Genomic DNA, 26,522 nt, shown 5'->3' on the forward strand with positions numbered 1-26,522 from the left:
TTTTTGCTTCATTCTGTTCTGAAATGTTAACTGTTTGTACTAATACTCTGCTTGTTTCCTTGCTATTCATAATATTTCTAAATGCCTAAGTGAGTTTTAGTAAAATGACAATGCAGTCTTTATATGGGTTATCTGAAGGACAGTTTTCTCTCATCTGTCTGTACTCAAGAAGTGAGATCACAAGGAGATGCCCTGCTTCTCACTGTCCCACCAAAGGTTGTCTTACAGGCACATGAAAGCGGTCCTTTTCAGTGGCAGCCCCACAAATATGGAACAGGTGTTCCAGAAAATTGTGCCTGGCCTCCTTTCTTGATCTTCAGGAGGCAGCTGAAAACATTTGTCTTTAGGACATCATTTGACTAATTTAGTTTTTATTTGGACAGTCCTAATTGGGATTTTAAACTGTAATTTTTATACTGTTTTATTTATATTATTAGTTACCCTGAGTGCTTCAAAGCAGAAAGGCAACTAGTAAAAGTTTAAAATAAATAAATAAAATACATAGATTCAGGTGAGTAGCTGTGTTGGCCTGAAGCAACAGAAGATAGTTTGAGTTCAGTGATACCTTTAAGACCAACAAGTTTAATTCTGGGTATTAAAAAAACACAAAAGCTTATAACAAGAATTAAAATTTGTTGGTCATAAAAGTACCTCTACACTCAAACTTTGTTCTAAAGTAAATAAAGTTAGACATTTTAAAGCCACTTGACCTCTATGGACTTAGAAGGGTGCAATGCTTCTTAGGATGGCAGTGAAAGGCAAGGTGGAAACTATAAACGTTTCTCAAGATCCAGTGTAAGAAATGACATTTGCAGCTCTAACTATATGTTCATAGTTACAGCTCTAACGAATCATACAACTATGTGCTCAAATGCAGATTCTCCAGAGTTTCTATGTACCTGATAACAAGTTTCAGGTACAAAATGAATACAGAGGTTAATATCTGGACATAACTGATCTTAACTATTTCAATAATTATAGCACAGAGATTTTGTAATTAGAAGTCCATTTATGCGAACTATTGCATCATAAAAGTAGTAAATTTTCAAAAAAGTTATTTGGTTCTAGAGTATGGACTGGAACAAAAAAGTGACTTACAATTTAGCAAAGTCACAATGGCCATTTCCCCACGGAGGGGTAAATGCGAGTGGCTTCCTGCTTAAAAACGCAGGATAGTAAATCTTGTGTTTGCAGCCCTCCTCACAGGGAGACCCCTGCCATGATCTCCCTTTGCCCCGTTGTGGCTTTTTGTCTCCTGACAAGGCTGCAAGAGAAAGCAACACAGACTTCTCCCTCCACTCCTTGGCTTGTCAATCACAGCAAGCCACCAATCACAATGCAGCAGTTCTCTTGTGGAGTGAAACTTTCTTCCCCTCCAGCCCCGAAATAATTTTTTTTAAAGGCACTTCCACATTGCTACGTGGTAATGCCACAACAGAGATGTATTTTTAATAAAAATCAACACTGCCACATTGCTATGGAGAAATGCCAGAATGATACAGCATTCCCCCCCCTTTTTTTTTTTTTTGGAATTCATGCTCTTTTGCAGTTTATTTCTATCTGGGTGGATTTCTGAGATGGCGAACATGGTCCCTGGAACATTTTCCTCATGCAGAAATGGCCAATGTTTCTTAAACTGTGGTTGACATTCCACAGCTATTTAAAATCTGACCACTTGAACCGGTTGCACCAAAATTATGTGTTCAGGGGATGAAGAGTTATTCATTGGCTTTATGATATATAAATAGCTGGCAATCACCATGGGACCATGGGGACTGGTGCACTGGCATCAAACCAGCATTTTTACTTCACTTCCACTGAAGACCTGAAGTGACATCATGGGATGCTCTAGCATTTTCAAAGCTGTATGGTAAAACGATACAGTTTTTTGCATGCCATAGGAATTCCCATTCTGGTTTTCACCAGGAGCACTGCCAGCGTACCAGCTCATCAGCAGGGAGGTCTCTCACTATAGTGGGATACCTTTTTACCTTACCTTAAAAGACATTATTGGGTCCGACTCAAAGGTATACTCCTGTTCACACAAGGAATCTTGTGTGAGAAATAAGGACCCACTTCTAAAAAACAAATAACTTTTAAATTTATTCATTGATCAAATGACACGAGAATGGAATAGTATCACAGAATAAATTTCTCCGCTATTCTTCATCCCCCCCCCCCGAGTCTTCATGTATCTCCTGGAAAGATGCCCATAAAGATTGAACAGAGTAGGACGCAGCAGGTGAGGAGAGTTTGTTTCAAAAGAAAATTTGCATAAATTGCTCCCTTTTCCCCTTATATGAGAGCTTCCACAAATGGAACAGCAGCTCAGTCAAGGAAGGGATTTATTTTGATTTCCCCTGTCTTACTGTTGCCCCTCATACCTCTCTGTTTTTTGGGGTTCTTTAACATTCAAGAAATCTTTTGGAAGAGAACAAGACTGTAGAGGAAGGGGAAAATATCCATTCTGTAAAATCATGGTATTTGCATTATGGATCCAACCCGTTTAAAAATGTATAACTAAATTTAGAAACTCTTTCTGCTTTTCATTAGATTTAACTAATTGAATCAATGTAAACCTTTTGTTAAAATGATCTGATTCTTTCAATTCATTTTGGCTTTCTAAATAGCTTTTTGCTTTCATGCCAGTATAGTTTCTCCTGCTTTTCTTGTTTTTACTTACACTGGGGACCAAATGATCAGCTAAACCTGGGAAACATGAAGAAACAATTAATTATACTACTGACGTCCAGAATTTTGGAATATATTTGTTACAGTGGGCAAGATCCAAAGGACCACACAACTAGTAACATGTGACCAGGCTGACTCTGAGTTTGTGTTCCCAAACAGCTTCTCTGCATGCTACATGATGAACTTTTGAAATGGATTAACCTTTAAAAAGCAGTGGTATGCAAGTCTGCTGTTTAAAGGCAGTGGAGAGGAAAAAAATCTAAATCTTTGACTAGCTTTTGGGGATTCAATCTTAGTCAAATAGTGAATAAGGATTGTGCATGGAACAAATCTTGTTCTGAACATTTAGAATGAAATGGACAGGGAAACTGGCAAGAATTGTTTCAACAAGTTTTTAATTGCAGCAGCACTGGACACTAGAAAAGAAAATTCTTGATTTCACAAGGTTCCTGAGCCCACTTGGAGTGCGGATTATATATAAAATATATAATCAAACAAGATACTGAAAATTCCCAAGTGTTTTTTGCTGAAAATATTCTGTTTATTTGAAAACAGTGAGCAATTTCCCCTTGATTGGAATATTTCTGAGTTGCAATTTGTGGTTATAATATGTGGCAATGATAAATTAAGAATGGTTATCTGTTAGCATTTGAAGTTTGCTAACAATATTTTTTCAACATTTGTTGAAAATTTGTTTGATATGCACTTTTCAGAATAAATTTTATTAGCAATTTACAGACATTTATAGGTAGACCTTTAAATATAGATAATGAAATTTATAATTCATTAGGTGATGTTTTTTTTATTACTTATTTTACATCATTTATGCCCCACCTTTTTACCCTCAGGGCCACCAAGGGAGTTCACAAATGAAAAGCATACATAATAAAACTGTGTGTTAAAAATAACAAAAACCACACCATTAAATTGAACAGAAACCAATACATTATTTCTGAGTAAGTGCAACAGACTCCAAATATTTGCCTGAGCTCTACCACTAGAACTTTCTGTGCACTTTAATTATCGATATATAACACAATGAGTGTGTGTGTAGGGAGTGAGACTGCACTGGTTGCTGATCTATAGTAAGCCTAAACTGACAATCAAGTCTGAAAAAAAGATAACCTTTGGGACTTTAAGGTCAGGATATAATTCTGCTTTAGACTGCATTCTGTATGAGTAAGTGGAAACTGTGCACATTACTGCATGTATGCATGTCGGCTTTAAACTTTTGTGTTAAGTTTCATATTGCTTTGCTCCTACCAGATTTTTTTGTACGATCTGTAACCTTATTGAAGAAGCTTTGTTGATATTAATAATTAACAAAAACAGTTAACATGTAGTATACTTTGGAATTAATTTTAGTTTTTAAAATATTGTTTCCTTTTTTGTTCATAGTTGTTTGCCGTACTTGGTATGAGTGCGTATGCATAAAAAAAGTATGTGTGATTGTGATTTAACTTTCTCATAATATTTAGTTTTTTAAAATGTTTATAACACAATAATGTCTGGAATTTTAACAGAATTTTGGCTGTGTATATATTTTATATATTTAGCTTGGTATCTTTCCCTGCGGTAAAAACAAAACACCCTTAAAGAGAATTTATTTTATCTTCTGCTCTCTTGCAGAGCTTTTTTGTAATTCTGCATGATAAAAGGTCTTCTTAAATCAGTTCTGAACAAAATTGTAGGCTATCACAGCTTATAACAAGATAAAAATAAATTATTCTGTAAAACATAAACATTTGTAGGATGTAGGAATGGCCACCATTACCAGTGAGGTCGGTCGGAAATCAATAAAGCTTCAAGGTTTTGAGCTTGACACTTTTTAAAAGTAAATGTCCTCTTTCCTTACCGCCTTGTCCTACAATGTCCCTTTTTAATTGTCCATTCCTCCATAATCACTGGTATGTAATTTCTTCTGTCTTTTTAATTGTTATGCTTCGTTCTTTTAATAAGTTAGATTGTTGATAGAAAGGTTCAGGGAGGGTTTTCTCCATGCTATTTGGAATCCTTTAATGCAAAGCAGTATTTTTCTATTCTGAGCTGCCTTCTTTATTTCCTTTCTTCATTATAAACTAGCCTGGAAAGAGCTTTTCTAACTAAAAAAGAAAGCTATGCTTGACTGATAATGCATTGCTTTGGATGGTGAAACATTATGAAAGTTTAATTTTTAATTAAATCTGAAATACCAATTATAACTGAAAGAGATTTTAACCTGTTTCTTTTCAGAGTGCCTGAAGTTACATTTTAGATGCTGAAATCACTGCACCTTAAAAACAAAACAAGACAAAAGATCGAGCTGCACTGCATTCCTGTAAGTAAAAGCCTTTTTAGTACCTTTTGTCAAATCTTTCCCTAATGCAAAGCTGTTAGCATAGTCACTGGACTTGGAAAAAGGTCAGTCTTTCCTTGAATAGGACTAAGAGATATATTTTATATATAAAGCATATCTTTTTATAAACTAAAATGTTGTTCATTTTTAACATTTTTTTATGTCAGCCATAGAATTGCTAAATCGGTCCTGCTGGCAATTCAAATTTTATTAATTTTCTTGGGAACGGCATAGAGCTTTGTTTTTGTGGAAATACATTTTCCATCACCAGCAATTCTGACAATTTGTTACAAGGAAAGAAAATTTCTTATGGCATCAGAAATGCTATTATTCCCTCTTTATGATGTCATAAGTAATCACTGTTCCTTGCTGTAATGGAAATAGGAAGAAAAAAAGGGCCGCTTGTGATATCACCACAGCAAAATAATGGAGGCTGCAGAGTTCCTTGTGTTATCTTGAATGTGTTTATGATGCATTGGTGCTCATTTGATTTCTGTTGTGACATAGAACAGTCAAAATAATGTATCTTTCCTCTGTTAATGAGACAAGAAACTGTTTGCGAGCATTCTATTACAATATGAAAATATAATAATTTACATGTTTGACCATACTTAATTGGTCAATACTATTAGTCTACCTCTAAAGTGTCATTTCACATGGTGAACTTCTTGTGCAAAAATGCCCCTTCCTTCCTTCGTTTCTCCGCATCCTAGTGGGCCTGCTGGTATTGTGAATTTGTACTCTATGCTCCTGCCACTTTCAGTCACTTCTACCATAGCTTTTTTCTTTCCCTGTTTGATATGTCTCCTGAATACAACCACTATGATCCAGATGCTTGGTTTATCATACTGAGTTTCTAATTCCTTTTCCTTTGAATGTTGCCTCTCCAGAGACCTCTTGCTTTTACAGCACTTTCAACTCTTCCAGGAACTCAAGACCATGATTTTATTCTTTGCCTTCCTTGGTTCTGTACAGTCCTCCTTTAACACATTTCTTGCTTCCATTGGGTTCATAATCAATATCCTGTGCCACCGTTAGGAGACTCACTGACAAAGGGATGAAGAGTCCAAAAAGTAAAGCTGACAAGTACAGTTGCCAGGGCTGCCACTCCCTCCGTACAACTATCTTTCTTCTGGGTTGGCAACTAAGGCTATAGTCACATACATTCTGCCTAAGCAACAGGTCTTGTTGAATCAGTTCTGCAGGGCCTGTAAAACAGAGCTATTCCACCAAGTTCCTAGTTGAGGCAAAAATAATATCCATCAAAAGCTGGGCTCACCTTTGAGAAGGAGAGAATTGGTAGACAGAAGATGGAAGATTGTCTCCTTGCCAAGCCCCTCCCCCATCTAGAAATCTAGCTAAGGGGCATTAGTTATATTAACTATATTATACATGCTTTAAACTTTTTAACGTATGCCATTTTAATGATGTCACCTGCCCGGAACAATACAGAAGGTTATTATATTATTATAACACTAGGGGCAAAGCCCATTGTATCAAAGAATACAACGGGCACTAGAGCTTGGCAGTGGGAAGAGGAAGGGGAGGAATTGTCCAGTCTGTAAGGGCATGGGGTTGAATGTGTGTGTTGTGTGGGAGGTTGTGGTGGCATGGTGGCAAATGAGGGTATGGGTGTGGAGACAAGGTTGTCAAGAACTTGTGGTGTGGAATGTTCGTTGAGTGTGGGAGAGGACTGACCTTTGGGAATTTTGGCATAGTGGTTACAGATGAGCTTTCCAGAGCCATGTCCTCAGATATGTGAAGGGAAAATCAGACTGGAGACTCTTCTTAGGGGAGGATTACATGGCAACCAATTCCTCCCAGTTCTGCATCATTTCCCATCTTGTGTGAATTAGTCCACATTCACCGAAATGCCCCTCTGCCCTAATAAACATGGGGTAATCACAGTACACAGGTGTCCACCCTGTTCGTTTTCCATTTTTTCACTGTTGATAAAATGTTATGTGCCCACATGCTTCTTTCATGGTTGCTCCTTAGAACAGATTTTTGTACCCTATTGCAGTGATCCCCAACCCCCGGTTTGGGGACCGGTACCAGGCCGCGGACCAGTTGGTACCGGGCCGCAGCTCCTCTTCCTCCCCAGCTTCTGCCTCGGGGTTGCCCTGCCACTCTGCTGCCGGCTCACCTTTGGTGCTCTTCAGCGGCTGTCATGGCGGGGGCTCCTCTTTGAAGTGGCAGTGCGCAGCTGCTGCTGGCAGCGCCCCCAGCGGGTGGTGGGAAGTCATTGGTGCCGGCGGGAAAGAAAGTGGAGCAGGGGCTCAGGCGGTGGTGGCAACATCCCTTGGCAAAAGAGTATCTCTCCCCCCTCCCCCGAGCCTCAGCAAAATTCTCAAGCGTTGACCGGTCCCCAGAGATAAAAAGGTTGGGGACCACTGCCCTATTGCTTACTACCCAAAGGAGTCTCAAAGCAGTTTACAAACACCTTTTCCATTTGTCAATCCACAATAGTCAACCTGTGAGGTATGTGGGGTTGTGAGAGATCTGAGAGAACTGGGAATGGGCCGCAGTGACCCAGCAGGCCTCAGGTGTCTCAAAGCATTTTCCAGTCGTCTTCCCTTTCTCTCACCATAGCAGACTCCCCATGAGGGAGGTGGGGTAGCGAGCCTCACAGGGAAGCTGGTAACCCTAAGAGGAAGACTCTCTGTGCACAGCAGTCTTGACCTTAGTAAGGTTTTTTATACTGATTTTTTATTTGCCAGGCCAAGGTTATTTTCCAGGCCAAAAAGTCATTTCAGTTACCATGTGTCTCCAGACATTTACTTGTTCTCCATTTACAGTTTCAAGCTGTAAATATTTATTTAGATCTTCCTGCACTCTCCAGACTCACAGGACTGATGCTGGTCTGCCTGTCTGTGCCCAGAATACAAACAGTTGCTGGTAAGGGCTGGCCATAACCCATAGCCAAGGAGGGACACACTTGCACCACTCCCTCCCAACTGCAGGCAAAAATGGCTCCTTTGAAGGCTGGACTCTGAGGCATTGTATGATTTTGAAGTCCCACTTACAAACCTCTAGGAATATTTCCAACCCGGGGTAGCCAACCTACAGGTGTGGCCTGGAGAGCTCCTGGAATTACAGCTCACCTGCAGAGTATAAAGATCAGCTCCCCAGGCAGAAAAGGGCTACTTTGGACAGGATTGTGTTAGAGAAGAAACATTTAAGGCCTCCCACACAGGTTTTTGTTGAATTGAAAGACTTGAGGCCTACTGCACAGGGTTGTTGGGCAGATGAAACAGGAGACAAAAGAGCCAGTTTCCTCTGCAGAATAATGCTGTGCAGTGGCCTCAAATCTGCAGAGAGTTGCAAAGAAGAAAGACACATGACTTGGCTCCCCATTGGCCGCTTGGCCCTTGAGGGGCACTTGGAGGGGTTAATCAGGAGCCGCGAAGCGGCTCCTGATTCGCCCCTCCGAGTTTTTATCATGGACAGAGCCCGCCCTAACTCCTCCCCATTAGCCCTTAGGGCTTTATTTTATAACCGCAGGAGCAGTTAAAGATGATGGGGCTTAATTTTGAGTAAACACCCAGCCATATAGTTTCTGCTAGTAATTCTACATTGGCTTGCCTGGGCTGCATTCTGTATGGAACTTTCCTTAAAACCTGCTGTCACTGATTCTTTTAAATGGAGATACTGGGGGTTAGACCTGGGATCTTTTATGTATAAAGTATACACTGCACAATATTTAGTGATGACTTTACACTTGATTCCATGGACAAAGGGGAAAATTACATTCTTTGGGTGGCCAGATGTAACCCTGCTACCTCCAGTTACTGATTCCTGATAACTCTAATTCTATTTTATACTTCACCTAATTCTAATTCTATTTTATACTGACCACTAAATTTTCCTTTTCTGATCTTGCTCGTAGTTGAATGTTTTATAACAAGGGAATGGCCATATCCATACTTTAATCTGTCTTTTCTGTTTTGTTTTGTTCCAACACAAGTTGGCAAATGGGAACAAAATGTGTCTTGACAACCATTCACACAATTAAACAGTATCCTAGAGGTATTGTATATCCAGTAGTGACCTGTATGTTTGAAAGTAAGCCATAGGGTTTAGCTGTGATTTCTGAGCCTGGGTTATTGCAGGCAACTGAGTTGAAAGTCTAAAGAAATATATTTTCCAAATTTAAATAATTAAATATAAAAATAGTAGTAGTTTATTACACAGTAGAAGCTTATGAAATGCGACAAACCAAAATCTGTTTTTCTATTTTAGTGGTCAAATGTACGTCTGCATTATAAAACCCAGAACATCCTGTGTTCCACTCAAATTGCATCTCTGTTGCGTGTCAAAATCTTATGCTTTAACAGTTACAAGCTTACTTCTTTAAACATTAATAAAGTTTAGGGATGGGCATCTGGAAATACAGACATAATACCTTTATTGGCATAATGGGCATCCAAAATCACTTATGTTTTTCTTTGTTTTTATGAGTTCCACTAAACTCTTCTTCCTCCTAGAAGATAGGTATCCTTCTGCTAGTACCTCCACTGCCCCTTCCTAGAAGTACCATTACTCCTCTGACTGCTGAAGCACTTTCTCTCACACAAGTCTAAGGAAATCCTCATACCTGAGCTCCCCTTTATTCTGAAAAGAATTATCCCTCTAGTTTGGCTGGTATTGGGAACATTACCTCACTGCCCAAATTCTAACTTCTAAATATCTGTAGATTAGCTTTCAGTAAAAACTCAGTTATCTAACCAAAACATCTCCTCAGAACAGATGGTCAGCTAAGGCACACAAAGGTTCTGTCAGATTGAACCTGCATCTGGATCAGACTCAGATTCGGTTCTCTCCAGAACAGAGCAGCTATAACAATTCCCACTCAGCAGTTGTAGACCAATCAGAGTGCTTTGAGCAGCCAGTCGCTTAAGCTCTGTCTGTCTAGTGAAGATCATCATTTGGAACCTGACTTTCAGAGTGCTGTCTGTCACAGCCACAAAAGAGCCACTAAGAAACTCCACTGGTTTCTTGATGATCTGTGGGCCAAAACAGTATTTATTGCTGTTTTGATCTCTGGTTTTCTGGCATGTATCTGGCACATCCATGGACTTCACAGAGAGGACTTCTCTCATTTCTCCTCTCTGTGCTGTCCCCTGAGACTCCTCCAGATTTTGTTCCTGGGTCCAACAGGCACTAAGGAACAGCATGTAGCTTTGCATTAGGAAAGAGAAGTGGTGAGAATCATGCTCCCCCCTCCATCAAAGACTACATGATCGGATACATGCCATTAAAGAGAGTAATAAGTAGTACTGAAAATATTTTTCTGACTGGCAGGTATGTGGATTATACAGTTTCCAGACTTGACATACCCAAACTGATTGGTAAATTGAGTACCAACTTAAAGCCTAAGGCTTGGTATGGTAGAGCATAACTTTTGTAACAACCTTTTATGGCTGTACTCTATAGCCACTGTGTTAAGATTCAACAATATATGAAGTTGATTGATCCATTACTGGAGCTCTATGGTTTTTAATGGGTCCTTATTTCAAATCTGGGTTGCAGCTCCACTGGAAGAAAGTTTAACCTTTCCTCCTGTTCTGTCTTCTTGGTGAATCATAGAATCAAGAAGACCATCTAGTCCAACCCCCTGCTCAATGCAGGATCAGTCTAAAGCATCCAGGATAAGTATCTGTCCAGCTGTTGCTTGAAGACTGTCAGTGAGGGGAAGCTCACCACCTCCTTAGGCAGTCAATTCCATGGCTGAACTACTCTGACTGAATCTTTTTGCCTGATATCAAACTGATATTGTTCTACATGTAGTTTAAACTCATTAATGTGGGTCATATCCTCTGCTGCCACCAGAAACCTTTCCCTACCCTGTCCTGTAAGTGGCAACCTTACAAATACTTGAAGGCAGCAATCATGTCCCATCTCAACCTCCTCTTCTCCAAGCTGAACATTCCCTGGTCCCTCAGCCTTTCCTCATAGGGCTTGGTCCCCAGGTCCCGTAGCATTCACGTTGCTCTCCTCTGAACCCTCTGAATTTCATCCACATTCTTTTTGAAATAAGACCTCTAGAACTGCACACAGCACTCCGGGTGGGGTCTGACCAATGTGGTATACAGTGGGCATATGATATTTTGCAATTTGATGCTTCTGTTGATACAGGCCAAGATTGCATTTGCCTTCATTACTTCTTCACCACACGGAAGATCCTTCCATTATGAATTTGTATATGTTCTCTCTCTGGGATAGATATCTTATAGTATATTTATAGTAGATATCTTATAGTATATTTGAAAATAATTTAAACTGTTCAACCAGAAGGATTGATTCTTCATTGCTCATCACTGAAGACCCAGTCTACATCAGAGAACCCAAATTCAGGGATCCAGTTGTGGATCTCCCATTGGAACCAGTAGTTTAATTGTAGTTTTATGTAAAGTTTTCAGGCCAAGTTTTGCAACTACTGTTTAGGTGTGCTACCACTCCCTTGAACCATTTAGATCATCTGGCTGTGCATAAAGTGGCAACCACTGGTCTTACATTGAAAAGTAAGTATGGTAGTACCAATATTGAGATGAAAGAAAAAGAAAGGAAAGTTCCAGGAATGTAAAGAGAAAACATAATACTGAGATGGATTATATCGATTTGGTGTCTGCAGAAAGAAATTAAGTGGGTCAGAATGGAGGTCAAGGAAACCAGAGTGTAGGTACAGCTTTAGCTTCTTGCTTAAGGTCAGTTTAGGCCAACCCCACCCCTCTAGAGCTGCCATTTTATGAAAATGGAGAAATGCAGTGTAATTACATATGAATGTGCAGAGCCACAGATGAAACTAGAGAATGATACATATGTCTCTTAGCCACAGGGAAAGAAAGTTTTCCCTTTGTTTATAACTGAAATTTATTATGGACAGATGTTAATTTTTTTTGTCTTGACATCTGGGTAATTCCATTATATTGTAGTTTATATGTAAACAAGGAGGAATAGCACTGTTATAAGTTTGGTTGTTTTTAATGTATAAATGTATAAATTTGTTTACAGCAATCGTTTAAGGATTATGCCTTACTATTCATGAGTTAGGTCCTCACCTGGGGAAAATCAGTATAGCTGTCCCCATAATATTATATAGTTTGATCTTCTCTTCTTCATCCTCTTAAACATTTTTCAGTAGCAAGGATGTGCTAGGTAATGAACGTTTGGGATTTGAAGTCCTTAGAGCAGCCTTAGAGAACCCCCTGAAACATTCTTCAAGCTTCAAGAAACCCCAGAAGTGGCACAATCATGAAGAATATGGTTGGGAAGCATAGCTGTTTACATGTTCATCTTGGGCTCCCTCCCTTTCCCATCCCTTCCAGGCCCATTGTTGGCCATTTTGGGAGGGGAGGTAGGTCATCATGACATAACAAATAACTGAAATAACTGAAAAGTTCAGGACTACTCATTATTCCTTTTAATGGTCAAGCATACCTCAGAGACCTTCTGCCTATGCCCCCCAAAGAGTGCTACACTCAGCCAATACCTACAGACTAGTGATCTCTGACCCCAAGAAAGCATGTTTGGCCTCAATCAGGGCCAAGCCATTCTCTGTCCTAGTCCTCACCCAGTGGAATGAGCTTCCAAAAACATTCCAGGCCTGTCTATCACAGTTACTCAGGGCCTGCAAAATAGAACTCTTCTGCCAGGCATTTGATTGAGGCCAGTGACGATGGGTCTGTCACGTGTAAAATAGTCAGCAGCAGTTAATGCTTCTAAATGTTGGCTTTTATGGTGGAGAAGTTTTAAGTTTTATTGTTGATGCATTTTTAACCTTTTAATGTATTACCTTTCCTTTTACAAACTGCTATTGTATAGTAGTGCTTCTAAAATTTTGGTCCAAATCAGTGGTCCCCAACCTTTTTATCACCGGGGACCACTCAACGCTTGACAATTTTACTGAGGCCCGGTGAGGGGGGGATAGTTTACTCCTCTACTCTCAACCATTGCCCTAACGCTCTCTGATCGCTATGGTAATGTTTAAACATCCCTTCAAAATAAGATACAGACACACCACAACAGTGAACATAAGGAACATTTTATTTTCATGGAAATTTTAACTCATGACAATGTCAAATCAAGGGGAACCCTGAGCTTGTTTCTCTGCAATGAGATAGTCCCATCTGGGAGTGATGGGAGACAATGACACCCGAAGTGTGTTGTAAAGGGCTGGGGGGATGAAGGAAAGGGCTGGGGGGGCGGTGAAGGCGTCCTTCGTGGCCCACCTCCAATTAGTTGACGGACCACATGTGGTCCGCCGCCCACAGGTTGGGGATCGCTAGTCTAAATCAGTGGTCCCCAACCTTCATCTGGTCGGGGACCGCCTCCGGGGGTGGGGGAGAGCCAGCGGCCCGGCTGCCGCAGTTGCTCAAAAACGCGCACGCACGGAATTGCCGCACATGCGCGTTTTGGCCACCAGGTGGCACTAACATGCATGCGCAGAGATGCCGTGCATGCGTGTTATGGCCACCAGGGGCGCAGACGCGCATGCACGGCAGTTCTGCGCATGCGCGTTGGCGTCGCTGGCGCGCCGGCTGCTGTGCCAGTCTCTTTCCCCCCCTCTTGCTGCAGGGGGGAGGCAGGTGCGGCCGCTGGCGGCCCGGTACGATGGCCTTTGCGGCCCGGTACCGGGCCGCGGACCGGGGTTTGGGGACCCGTGGTCTAAATGACCGTAAATAAATAAATAAATGACATGACATGACATGGATTGAGGCCAGTGATAACAACTGCTAAGCCTCCAGAATCCCCAGATAAACCCATTCTATGGGCTTGCAATCGTAACACCATGGATGTGTTTTGTTATGTTATGATTGTTGATACAGGGTGGTATGTAAATACAAATAAATAATAATACATAAAATAAATGTTTAACACATGTTTAACACTTGCCTCTAGTCTATAGGGAGAGGCGGGAAATAAATCTAACAACAACAACAACAACAATAATAATAATAGGAAAAACCTATTAAAATTAATTTACTCACACCCATTCAAGAAATCTGTTCAGGGCTGTCAAGAAACATCAGGGTTTCATGAAACTGGTTGAGAAAGCCTGCCTTGGAGGAATGTACAGAAGAAGAGCTGATGTTTACTACCAGAAGAAAATTCAAAGTGGCTTACAACCATCTATTCCTCTCAAAGCGGCCTCTTTCTTTCATAAGAAATGACTATTTCAGCTCAGTTTGAATATAAACCTTTCATTAGCAGGAATACTAACAATGGTGACAGATATGCATTATGGGAAGCTACCGTTAAGAGTGCCATTGTTATTATCTGTCACTTCAATTTAAGAACCCATTACAATGATTTTTCCTATAAATGGATGAACCAAATGTGAACTAAAGCTTGTGGTATATTTCTGACGTTTTGGTATTTTATTGATATTATAGAATGATGATGTGACATTTATTTATTTAATGAAATGAAGGAAAAGAGAACAATATAAGCCCCTTTGGATCCACATTGGGGAAGAAGGCAGGATATAAATGAAATAAACCAAATTGGGATATCTAGGCTACTTTAATATGTTGGTTATAAACATAAAGCTTTGCAGTCTTCAGAATCCAGAGAATAAAATATCATTAGTTCATTGTATTTGATGATGTTGCATAAAACAGTCATATTCTGTGGAATACAAGGACCAATTTTCTAAGTGTATTCAAGCTTGGAAGCTAGAGCTACCAGGTCCCCTCTGGAGAGATTCAAATTAGCCGTGTTGGTCTGAAGTAGCACAATAAAATCAGAGTCCAGTAGCACCTTTAAGTCCAACAAAGATTTATTCAAGGCGTGAGCTTTTGAATGCAAGCACTCTTCGTCAGACTTAGCCTTGAATAAATCTTTGTTGGTCTTAAAGGTGCTACTGGACTCTGATTTTATTGTGCAGGAACCCTCTGATAGAAGATGGGGCTGGAGGTCCCAGATCCAAGTTGGGAAACTGCTTGATATTTGGGGATGAGACAAAGAGACCATAAAATCCACCCTTCAAAGCATCTATTTTCTCCTGTGTAACTGATGTTTGGATTCTGTAGATGAACATTGATGTTGGAAGGATAAGGAAATGAACTTGCACAATCAACATATACATGACATGGAGTTCATACATCCCATAGGATATAGTACTTATGTAGCATCAGAATATCGAAATACAAAGAACAGTTCCTTCAGAATATTTCTGAAGCAACTCTTGCCCCATCTTAATCTACACATTGCTTTTACTGGATTTCAAATATAATGGAATATTGAAAAAAAATAAAATAATGTAATAATATATTCCAATATATATGAGTGTTCACTTAAATCACAATTTTCATTTTATTTTTTAATTTGCAAAATTAGTATACTGACTTCCTGTTTCCAAGGGCCACCAAAGTGGCTAACAATTAAAAACATACATGATCATTATAATTGATTCCTCCAAACACACAGCATTAAAATAATTTTTAGAAACAGAATACATACAGAACATTAAAAACAGCAGTTAAAACATTGGTTAGGAAGAAAATATCATTGAGATAATGCCAAACCAAAAAAATCTTCATCTGTTGGCATAAGAAGGGGACAGATGAATATCTGTGGGGAGAAAGTTCCATGGCTCTCTCCTGGAAAGAAGTGTGGCTTACATTTTATGGAAATTTTCTCCAATAAACTGTATACTAAGTGTAAATTTGTATTAAAATATTTCAGTTTGGAGAATAGGTACTGAATTCACTTATTTTTTTAAAAACATGGTTAATTGTCCTTGACTATCTGTAAGTACATAAGAAAATAAATGTGCTAAAAAAATATTTGTTTTTAAGCAAACTACAAACACTTGAGTTGGCCTTAATCAGAATCTTCAGCAACAGGGAAAAATTGCATTGAACTTCTTGAACTGATAGTCTCTTCTCTTGCTAGTATTGGTATTCAGTATTTAAAACTGAAATGTGCAGTGCTTTATTGTACTATTGCTTGTTGCTTAAGGAACAAAAGTTTTCTTTTGTAATCTCTCAAACACATATTGTTGCTGAACTTGTATTCCTTCACAATGCAAAGCATATCATTTTGACCTTCTCAGATTCTGTTGTGATGTCCTAGTCTCCAAGTGGATAATCAAATTGGTGCAAGGGGACAAAAAAAGTTTATACACTGGGGAATACTATAGCTATATATTTAAAAACTAGTTTCTTTTCCCAGAACCCTTATCAACCAAATGTAATTTAATAAGAACTGCAAGCACACAGCTGTCATAGAATCATAGTTGGAAGGGATCTCCAGTTTCATCTGGGTGTAAACTGCATGGAGCTTTTATTCCAGTCCCAGGTCGATTCAGTCCCTGCTGTCTACACAGAATGCGATTTCCGTTTGGATTTTGGACGATTTAAATTTTCCTTCTGCAGCAAGAAGGATTGATCCGAAGTGACCCTACCTTTATTGTGCGATATCTTAGAGTGCTTTTAACGCTCAATATTTTTCAAATCCGGATTGGGAAACCAAGCTCCATGGTAGAGAGCCTCTGATAGGCCACACCTGGTCATGTGACAAGCTTGCCTTAAAGGAGAAGCCCCAAATTTATCTCAACTTCTGTTGGTCCTGGATTTTTCCTCCCTCCTCTGCCTTTTTCAATCTTCTCCCCTCCCTTTCCAGAAAAAAAAGAAAGAGGCTTGGCTCCCCCCCCCCCCACCTTCTGAACTATCCTAACCACGTGCAGAAGACTTTCCTGTTTCAATGGGGAGGAGGGGGGAAGAGGAAGACCCGAGTTCAAAGAGATCTGAATTCAACAGGATTGACAATGGAATAAAGAAGGTTAAGTGCAGACTCTGCCCTAGTCTAACTCCCTGCACAATGCAGAAAATTCACAACTACTGCAAGAACTCACAACTACATTCTGGGCAATAAATGAGAAAAGTAAGCATCTAGCAGTTCTCTCACAAAGGAATTTCAGAGGGAGATTAGAAAGAGTGACTGATGAATTACCAGTGATAATGAAACTGAAGCGATTGTATCCACGGATTGAATCAAGATCTAGGTTTCCCTATTTCATTACCAATACTGTTTTCTCCACTTCTACTCCTCTGCATACCACACCTCATCCAATCATGCCTGCTATTATTATTTGGACTCTTAAATCACTGTACTTTCCAGTATATAGAACAGATGAACTCACATTCTAGCTGTATATGAAGAAGTGAGCAGTGACTCCCAAAAGTTCATACCCTGCCACAAATTTAGTCTTTAAGATACTACTGGATTCTTGCTCTTTTCTACAAGCTTTTAGAAAGTGAGCTTTTCTCCATCAGCCTTCTGTACTACGCTGGAACTTGGGTAGAGATTGCATAACTGAGGAAGATGATGAGGCATAGCAGCGTACCAAGAATTTCAGTTTCACAAAGAAATTAGAGGAGGGCTGAAACCTCTTTACCGTGTTTGAAAAACCATAAAAATCTCAAAAAAGACAAGACACTCCTTATATTTTGTACCATGTAAGTGATAAGGATGCAGTACAATTAAAAATGCCAATTCTTGCTTAAAACTAGGCTACATACATGCATACACACTATGTGTTAATTTTGAGTTTGGACAGTGTGTCCAAGCAGAAATTCAGTGGGTGCAGTTTCAATGAATATTTGCTACATATGCATTTAATGATGTTGTATGACACATCCATAAAAGAGTTTAATAAACTCTTATGGCAGAAACATTAATGAGTGTTCAAGTCTGTTGGTATTTCCAATCTGTAGGTATTTATATTTGTGCCTTCTTTGCTATATTGCAGGGGTAGTCAACCTGTGGTCCTCCAGATGTCCATGGACTACAATTCCTATGAGCCCCTGCCAGTGTTTGCTGGTAGGGGCTCATGGGAATTGTAGTCTATGGACATCTGGAGGACCACAGGTTGACTACCCATATTGCTTGTACCTGTCAGATTTCCACAAGGTTTTCATCATTTGTAGTCATCATCCAACTTAGTAGATGTAATATCAAAATGTTGTGGCCCCATAATTCTTATTATGACATTTGAAATTTGTTTTTCTGAGGACCATCTGTATGTATTTGAAGTTGCTGTGGATCCCTTTTCTTTTCCCTGTATTATCTTGCGCAGTAGTCCATTTCATGGAAAGAACACAGCAGAGGCACTTTCTCATTCTATTTAGTCAAACACTGGATATATGCTGTGCAAGAGAATGGTGCCCCACTCCCTCTGATGCTTCTCTGACTGGGAAATAGGGAGATAGCTACAACAGAGGACAGCTAATTCTGCAGACCATCACTTTATAACACCAAAATATTTAACATTAGTATTAGTATCAGCATTAGCCTCTGGGACTAAAGTAGTAGGAAGAGAAACAGTTGCCTGAGGCTTTCAGTTAACTTCTAATGGACCATTTAGCCTATCTCCCTGGTGGGAATAGGACTGGCTATTGCGGGAACTATAAGGATTCCAACTGAGGTCTGGTTAACATAAGCAGTAATGACCCAGCAGGATGCTGAGATGATGGAATGGACTGTGCCACTTCAGATTACAGGAGGCTTTCCTACTTTGAATGCTGATGATCATTTTTTTTAAATTTTAATACATACTGAAAACTAGAACAGGAGGAAGGATTTTATTCCTTTTATTGCTTTCTGTGTTGGTTTTCTGTATGCAGGGTGTTCTAGTACAGAGGAGCTTTCCAACATGAGCTACCATTTTCGGTCCAGTGCAGTTCATTTCTATCAGCACAGTTTTCTCCCAACTCATTTTGCAGGGTATTTGAATCAAGAGTTAACTTCTTTCCTTTTTCCATCCATAGTCCTAATTCTATAACCCCCCCCCCCTTTGAACCCACAAATTCTCATGATATAAGGACTTCATTAGGGGTACCATCATTATTTTTCTGTTGCTTGAGTGTTGTGTTCAGCAAATGCAGTAGGGTTCTGGAGAAACCCTATCATCTAAATTGGATGTAATTCAAAAGGTTAGAATTGTGTTGTAAATATTTCCTAGCATAGCTTGGTAGCATGGTTGCTATAAAAGTTTTTTTTCCGTCAGTCCATAGAAAGTAGTAGCCATCTTGATCCGTTTATTTTGACCCTGCATCATGAACTATTTGAAAATGTTTCTCAATACACAATATGACAAATGGTTCTTGCAAGCTGATGAGATGTACATATTTTATTGTTTCTAAGGCATAGAGATCACAAGTGTGAAATGAAATATTGCAAAAGGCATAAAAGTGCAGAAATGAAAGTGGAATTTGCATTGGCTTCACTTCAATACAGATGGTGAAAAACTGGAATCTACTTTTGGGTCCTGAGACCTTGCCCCCTTGGGATAATAAATAATGGAATAAATGGTTAAAAAATCCATTGAGACCTAATAATTCATACTCCTTAAAAACATAAGCCAAGGGAAATCTGCCTGAGTTTCATTCTGTTCTTGTATGCTTTGAGATATTTATTCAGTTCAGTTGCATTTCTAACTAACAGTTAATCAAGACTTAATAAAATAAAATACATTCTAAGTGTAGCATAAGCTTCTTGTTTACAGCATACTGAAATGCCAGAGCCACTGAACTTTTATTACAATATAATGTTCAGAAGATATCCAAGTCTAAAACATTTCCGTTATAGATATTGCCAGGTGGGACCAGGTAGAGTGTGGGTGGATGTAGCCAGACTAGGAACTAACTCAGACTCCCAAAGTTCAGTTACTTATGCTGGTGAAGTAGTAATTTGAACGGTAGTAAGCCGAAGTTCCTGATCTGTTGACCAAACAGAGGCAGAAGTCAAGGATCCTAGTATTTATATCACACTTTGGCCCCTTTCACATTACTGTTTGAAACTGGATGTTATCCATTGTTGGCCCAATTCCAAGTACAGGAATGAGGGTTTCATACAGTGAATTTCATTCTGTTAATGAGACATCTCTGAAGCACTATGATTTTCAAACAGTGTGGCTTTTCCCATCCACCATCTTTGCTATAATTGTTAGGTTTTTTGCTTGTTCTAACTTGAGCACTATAGTGCTAGACCAAAATAAGAGGAAAGTATCTTAGTGGTCATGCTACAGTACTGAAGTACAATTTTGGTCTGTCACTGTAACATTCAATTTAAAATTATTATTTTTTAATCCACAAGGAAGACTGCAAATTGAAAAGGGGCGAAAGGGGGGGGCAAGATTATTGGAAGCATTTTAAAAAGCAGAGTACAGCAATTCAGAAACACCCAAAAAAGTTGATAATGGAAGAAAGCAGTCTACCTCAAAAACAGCTAAGCACTGTGTTGCCAAACAAACGCAAGCAGCTTTGTATGACAAGATAAATAAAATATATTAGCAGTCAGTTGCTAAAGTGGTTATGTCTGAAATGATGCAAAATAATCTGTTAGCAATGGCTAGTAAACAGATTACAAAGACTGTTTGAAAGGAGTATCAATTCAGAGGATTTGTACTGCCTCCTAGGTCTTCAGAAAAGGGCTTCTGAAACCTAATCTTAAATAGTATAGGCCTGGTAACAAATCCTGGAGTTTCCATTTAACTTATTTCAAGCCCGTAGGCTTAGAAGGGAGACTCCTTCAGGTAGTAAAAAGCAGGGTACAAAAAACAAAACAAAAAAACCCAAAACCAGAAGTTGGTAACTCTACTCAGGATTGCAGTATAGAATTTTTATCTGATTTCTGTTTATAAGAAATAGTGGAGCAATGCACAAACAGCTTTTGACAAGACACTATATCTCTATGCATATAGATCTCCAGATCAATAAAACCTTGTAGAGCATTTCCATTGGAATTTAAGGATCAGGGACTTGGGCATGACAACAGAAGCATTTAATATATAAAGAAGCATTCTCTGCCACCTGACAAAGATGGCAGATTAATGTATAAATGTCTCTTTTCTACTATGTTAAAAAAAAACAGTTTGCATGAAACAGCCTCAGGTTGGATCATCCTTTGACAGATTCACTGAAGCATGGAAGATAATTTATCTTCTAAACTTGAAGTATATCCTTGATCTGCTAGCCTATCCTACTACCCTTAAACCCTATCATGTATTAAATCTTTATGAAGCCAATTTGCCACAGATTGAGAAATATCTAGAGTGTTATGATAGTTAAGCTTCTTTGGGGAAAAGGGGGTGACAGTTGATCTTGTTAAACTTAAATGATCAAAGATGACCAGTGTTTCTGACTGGTGAAATAATGTCTGGCAAGTTTCTCACAAGTGTTGATAATTGCAACCAATAAAACATATGGTATGGTGGGGGGGGGGCCCTTTTATATCACATTGTGTTTCCTCCTCCTCTCTGAGTTCTAGGTTGTATGATATGCTCCAAGGATGTCTGGCTAATAATGCCTATTATCCGACTCCCACATTTTTTAAAACCAGGACACCAAGATCTTCACAAATGTCTTAGCACTTGAGGCTAAAATATTTTCTACTCAGATCTTAATGAAGTTGTGGGAGCCATTACTTTGAAGGAAAACCTAGGTACACAGATGGTTAGATAGTATCCATTCTTTCATACAGTTTGAAATCAGAACATTATTGCAAAATGATACTAAAGGCCTTGTTCCCCAAAGCATAATGCTAAAATTGACTAAATATTTGAGGTAGAGTCATGAAGTGACAAGCTACCAACTCAGCATGTCAAATGCACTTGGTAACTCTTATAAACAAAACTGTCATGCAAAAATATCCATCTCCCTTATGTTATTGGCCATCCTAGACCTTCGTACCCCCAAAGAAGGCATGTAATGGCATTTTTGAAGCAGAAAATCAACCAACTAGGTATTTCATTATATCGCAAAGAAATAAGGGAAAGGCTACAAAAAAATTAAGGAAGTTTATGCTGTTTCTGAAAATCTATGCATGTTTCTTCTCACATTTGTGAAGTGTGGTGTTTATTTCCTCACAAAGGAGCTGAAAATGCCCTGTCTTAGAGAAAATCGGTTGAGAAGGAATAGTTTTTCCATTAGGCTTTTGGAGGGTGGTGGCTACCTGCAATTGAGCTCAAAGATGAACTAAGATTTGATAGGTAAAGGCCTTGTCCCCCTAAACACACACATTTGGGTGACAGTATCAGCCATGTATGTCATTTGGAGGAAAGGCCATTTGATACTGAGGGCATATCCACCCCACAAAACTAGCATTCAATATGAGTAGTGAGAAAGTTCTCTATTTAATTGGATTTGTTTATATTTTTCTGAACTATTTCTCAACTTTTTGCTGGTGGTTTAGTTTATTCATTTATATTGTGTAGACATATTGTATAGTTTTTATATAAAGTATGCATCATTTAGATGAATAATATAATGAATTTTGTATAATGCTGAGTTATTGGTGCACAAATAGCAGACAAATGTAAAAAAAATAGGGCTTTTATTTGTGCAAAGGAGAACCGAAGTTGAAATGGGGATTATTGTGTGAAAACAACAGGGATGAGAAATTGAAAATAATCTCTATAGTTATACAAGTTAGTTAAAAGGAGGATTCTTCTGGGGATTCTTCTTGCTCTGAGTATAAACTGCTCACCTAAGTTGCATGTTGTGAATATACCTGGAACACTTCTAGCTCTTCTGTGTGAGGCTGGAAAAATGTTTATTCTGATGAATTAAAATTAGATCCCAGCAGTTGCCTTTGGGTCACTCAAATAGTATCATCAAGTACATTTATTTATAATAATAGAAGAAGAGAAGGAGGAGGTGGTGGTTCTTATATGCCACTTTTCTCAACCACAAGTGGCTTACAATAGCCTTCCCTTTCCTCTCCCCACAACAGACACCCTGTGAGGTAGGTGAGGCTGAGAGAGCCCTGATATTACTGCTCATTTGGAACCGCTTTATCAGTGCTGTGGCGAGCCCAAGGTCACCTGGCTGGCTGCATATGGGGGAATGGGGAATCAAACCTGGCTCGCCAGATTGAAATCAGTGCACATTTGTCACCAATAGGGAGAATTCTTTTACAATCTAATTGCATTGAGGATTAGTATGACTTAGTTTGTCTTTGTATGATTTATATCTCTAACTTAAAACACTACTTCCCAAATCAGTCATCACTGAGGGTTAATAGTGATTGATTTGGGAAATTATTTTTAATCTGGTATGATCATTTCTAAGGATAACGTTTGATAGGTTTGCTATGATCCATTAAATATGCAGAATAATTATTCTTTGGCAATTTGCAATATTTGCTCATACAACCTGCAGCCATCTTTGCCCTTTATGCTGATGTGGTTCCTTCTTAAGTGATTTCTCTGTAGGACAACAAAATCAGAATCTAGTGGCACCTTTAAGACCAACAAAGATGTATTCCAGATCTGGAATAAATCTTTGTTGGTCTTAAATGTGCCAATGGACTCTGATTTTGTTGTGATGCTTCAGACAGGCCAACACGGCTAATAACTTGAATCTCTCTGTAAAACAAGCATTTTCTTGCAGATGTCAGAATTCTTGTGGACCTTGAATATACTAATTTCTCCACAAATTGAGGTTTTTATGTCTATTAAAATTTTCACCATATTTTAGTTCCATATTTTTAATCATACTTCCTATCCTAACATGCTGTTGTTAATACTTGGCTTTTCATTTGTCATGAGATACTTTGAAAATATTTTGTGCCATTCAAGTGATGGCAACTGATAATGCATGGAAGTCATAGTCTTTTATTCTGTATTTAAGAATGCTGGTTATCTGCCATTTAGCAGTTGGCACATTATGGCTTCATATAGTGTGTCTTTGCTATTACCTATTTATATATTTTATTCTTTTAAATAATTTTGTGCCACCTTCACGCCCATGTTAAGGTATCCAAGCTGCCAAACAGTCAGGAACATTAAAATACCTTTAATGTAGAAAAAAAACAAAATACACAAATGGGAAGTCTGGGCAGTGAAGGAACACCAACCTAGAGACACTACGACGATCACCTTTACACTCTTCCTATACACGCTGAGGAAAATTTTCCCTCCAAAACAAAATATTTTCCCCTTCAAGACTGTACTAGCCTAATAGTGTGGTTGTCTTTGTTTTTATAATACTGTACCGATATTGACATAATAAAAAATTTAGTCACAATAAAATTGAGCAATATATACTAATTATTGCAAAGTGCCTGTAAATTCTACAAATATAATGGAATAAAAGGTTTATTTATTTTTTTAAAATCCCTCCTATGAATTACATGTACAGAATATGTAATCTACAATTAAGGTCACAATCAGCCAGTCTGAATCTTACATGGATAAACAATAGCTAAAAGTTCTGCAACATGCTGTTATTCCAGGGATCTTACCAGGTATTAGATATTAACTCTCATCTACAGTTTAATCATTTTGGGCTTAAAAGATAGGTCCAATAAAATGGGAACTCTGATTGCAAAAAATTGGACAAGTTAGTAATGTGTGTGTAATTGTTTCAGGATCATCAAGGTGACAGTCACAAATCCTTTGTTCCGTAGGTATATTTCGGTATCTCCCTTTAATTATTGCTGATGGAAATATTCATCTTAGACATTATGAATGCACAACAATAGATTTTTAAAATATTGGGCCATAGAGTTCTGAGTAAAAGAAAAGACAAAGAAGCCACCGGGGATGGGGACGGGACACGTGAGATACCTGATTCATCCCTGTTTCAATAAGCTGTTATTCAATATCCCATATCCTTTTTTTATCATTTGGAGAATATGTCTCTCCCCTGAATTAGTCAGGGAGTCAATGTTTATCCTAACAGTGTAAATTTTATGAAGGAAGTAAATATATATTATGACCAATAAGAGCAAGCACATCAGCCATTTGGCTAGTATGTTGTTAGCTGAAAATAAAGATGTAACCATTATCTAAATGTAGTGATCCATCCTCTGGATTCCAGTAGGTACAGTCCTACCTCAGCACACAGAGTGGCATATCTGATAGAATTTGGGACACCTAAGGTACAGCACAATAATATAGCACTGATACATTCAATCTGTTGGTTGAATGCTTGAATCCAGACAGGAATCCCTTAGAGTAATTGCAGGATCACCTTAACCTGAAATATCTGAATTACAGCTGGCACAAATTGGTGCCCACTTAATGATGAAAATGAGATATGGCTAGTACTTGAATTTTTGCTGATATCACAGTACGTTCCCGATGCAAGGACCAATTTAATTTATTATGGGAAAATGCCTGAATATCTAAAGGTTTTGACCTGTTCAATCGGTCTTCCTCCAATTTTCAATTGCAAATGTCCTAGATTTAGAGAAAACCAGTATTTTCATTTTCATTCAGCCTTACCTCGCACCTTTTGTCACTGGCATCTTATGGCTGTCAGTTCTTATTTGATAGGTATTTGATTAATGTAGTTGGCATACTAAAAACAGGGGCTGTTCCTCCATGCCTAATTGAGATAACTTCCTGCATAGTATTTGTCTATCAATGGAATCAAAAGCACCATGCAAATCAATAAATGTGCCATATAATTTGCTTTTCGAATGGCTAGTATACTTCTCAGCTAGCAGTGATAGTGTGGTGCAGTGGTTTAAAGGGGAGTGATCTGTGCTAAACCCCATCTGTTCCTTCCCTGGCAAGTTTAGAGCAGGCATCTATTTTAATAGTCTTTCTCTAATGCTTATAGTATAATTTCCCCAGTATAGGTAGTAGACTTATGGGACAATAGTTATATATATTATTATGATCACCTTTTAAAAAGATAATATAATTTAGCCATGATTCTGGGATGGTACCAAATTTATCCATCAATGTGAATAACTGAGCAAGAGGTTCTATCCACCAAGTTATGGAACTTTTCAACAGCTCAGCTGGTAATCCATCTGGTCCAAGGACCTTGTCCTATTTCAAATCAATAAGGAAGTTCTGTATCTCCTTTTGGGAGACAGGTGGCCAATCCAGCACAGCTGGAGGTATGCCTGTCTCCTCAATTGGTTCAAGGGCTAAAGTATATTTTAAAAGCTGATGTAATAGTTCTCCCATTTCTGTGCTGTAATAATAGGAATAGAGGATGTACTAGCTAGTAAGGTCCAGAATTCTTGCTATTTGTACTCTTGTATCTCTACAAGTAGTTGTGACCATTTCCTCATTGAATGATCGTGTTCCCTTTGAGTTATCAAAAGTTGAAATTCTTTCATTTTCCCATAATAAGCAGAGGCAGCCATTTGGGAGTAGTTGGACTGTGGCGGCAAATTTGGTGTAGCTGTTTTTTTTTAGGAGTAACACCTGGTGTCAAAGCAAGAAGTAGTATTGCACCTACAGAACTAACTTTTGAGGAATTTGTCCAAAGTCTCCAAGGATTAAACAATCTCATGATAGGTAACCATGGTTGGCTGAGATTCGCTTTCTGTCTGAACTCCTAGCCTGAAAGCAACTTTAAAGTCCCTCCCCTTCCCACCCCCTCCAGGCCCATCATTGGCTATCAGGGGACATCAATATGACCATACATGGTACATATCACCTAATCAACTTCCATCTATTTGGGAAACACTACCAGGGCCATCCAGAAACCCTGGTTGAGAACGACTGGTCTAATATAATATTACC

General features: G+C 38.8%; 1 protein-coding gene across 21 annotated transcripts in view; it reads left to right on the forward strand.

Annotated features, from left to right (window-relative positions):
* ZBTB20 (zinc finger and BTB domain containing 20) overlaps window positions 1–26,522 on the forward strand; it is a 643,318-nt gene that overhangs the window by 232,530 nt on the left and 384,266 nt on the right. For all 21 annotated transcript variants that reach the window (XM_077341935.1, XM_077341943.1, XM_077341936.1 and 18 more), the window contains one exon: window positions 4,924–5,008. The gene's annotated coding sequence lies outside the window, so the exon portion shown is untranslated. The remainder of the gene's footprint in view (window positions 1–4,923; window positions 5,009–26,522) is intronic.

Source organism: Paroedura picta, chromosome 6 (genome assembly GCF_049243985.1).
Source record: "Paroedura picta isolate Pp20150507F chromosome 6, Ppicta_v3.0, whole genome shotgun sequence".
Taxonomy (NCBI): domain Eukaryota; kingdom Metazoa; phylum Chordata; class Lepidosauria; order Squamata; family Gekkonidae; genus Paroedura; species Paroedura picta.